Source organism: Procambarus clarkii, chromosome 62 (genome assembly GCF_040958095.1).
Source record: "Procambarus clarkii isolate CNS0578487 chromosome 62, FALCON_Pclarkii_2.0, whole genome shotgun sequence".
NCBI lineage: Eukaryota > Metazoa > Arthropoda > Malacostraca > Decapoda > Cambaridae > Procambarus > Procambarus clarkii.
Genome location: NC_091211.1, coordinates 31,173,233 through 31,174,869, shown reverse-complemented (window position 1 = coordinate 31,174,869; position 1,637 = coordinate 31,173,233).

The window sequence follows — 1,637 nt, the reverse complement described above, 5'->3', positions numbered from 1 at the left end:
CTCTCCCCCACGCCTCCCTTAGGTCTCTCCCCCACGCCTCCCTTAGGTCTCTCCCCCACGCCTCCCATAGGTCTCTCCCCCACGCCTCCCTTAGGTCTCTCCCCCACGCCTCCCTTAGGTCTCTCCCCCCCGCCTCCCTTAGGTCTCTCCCCCACGCCTCCCTTAGGTCTCTCCCCCACGCCTCCCTTAGGTCTCTCCCCCACGCCTCCCTTAGGTCTCCCCCCTTCCACGCCTCCCTTAGGTCTCTCCCCCACGCCTCCCTTAGGTCTCTCCCCCACGCCTCCCTTAGGTCTCTCCCCCACGCCTCCCTTAGGTCTCTCCCCCACGCCTCCCTTAGGTCTCCCCCCTCCACGCCTCCCTTAGGTCCCCCCCCCCACGCCTCCCTTAGGTTTCCCCCCCACGCCTCCCTTAGGTCTCCCCCCTTCCACGCCTCCCTTAGGTCTCTCCCCCACGCCTCCCTTAGGTCTCTCCCCCACGCCTCCCTTAGGTCTCCCCCCCCCACGCCTCCCTTAGGTCTCTCCCCCACGCCTCCCTTAGGTCTCCCCCCCCACGCCTCCCTTAGGTCTCTCCCCCACGCCTCCCTTAGGTCTCCCCCCTCCACGCCTCCCTTAGGTCCCCCCCCCACGCCTCCCTTAGGTCTCTCCCCCACGCCTCCCTTAGGTCTCCCCCCCCCCACGCCTCCCTTAGGTCTCCCCCCCCACGCCTCCCTTAGGTCTCTCCCCCACGCCTCCCTTAGGTCTCTCCCCCACGCCTCCCTTAGGTCTCCCCCCCCCACGCCTCCCTTAGGTCTCCCCCCCCACGCCTCCCTTAGGTCTCTCCCCCACGCCTCCCTTAGGTCTCCCCCCCCCACGCCTCCCTTAGGTCTCCCCCCCACGCCTCCCTTAGGTCTCTCCCCCACGCCTCCCTTAGGTCTCTCCCCCACGCCTCCCTTAGGTCTCCCCCCCCACGCCTCCCTTAGGTCTCCCCCCCCCACGCCTCCCTTAGGTCTCTCCCCCACGCCTCCCTTAGGTCTCTCCCCCACGCCTCCCTTAGGTCTCCCCCCTCCACGCCTCCCTTAGGTCCCCCCCCCCCCACGCCTCCCTTAGGTTTCCCCCCCACGCCTCCCTTAGGCCTCTCCCCCACGCCTCCCTTAGGTCTCCCCCCCCCCACGCCTCCCTTAGGTCTCTCCCCCACGCCTCCCTTAGGTCTCCCCCCCACGCCTCCCTTAGGTCTCTCCCCCACGCCTCCCTTAGGTCTCCCCCCCACGCCTCCCTTAGGTCTCCCCCCCCCACGCCTCCCTTAGGTCTCCCCCCCCCCACGCCTCCCTTAGGTCTCCCCCCCCACGCCTCCCTTAGGTCTCCCCCCCCCACGCCTCCCTTAGGTCTCTCCCCCACGCCTCCCTTAGGTCTGCTCTCCCTGCCTTACCTTTGTGTAAGCGACCCCTGGAAACACAATCCTATCTCCGCCTTTATTCGTTTCCTGCGATTCCATTTCGTTCACCCTTGGCTCGTTAGCGGCTCCCTTCTGTTACAAGTGAAGTTTTGGCTCTCTCTCTCTCTCTGCCTGCTGCTGCTCCTGCTGCTACTGCTGCTGCTGCTGCTGCTCCAGCTGCTGCTGCTGCTGCTGCTACTGCTGCTGCTGCTGCTACTGCTGCTGCT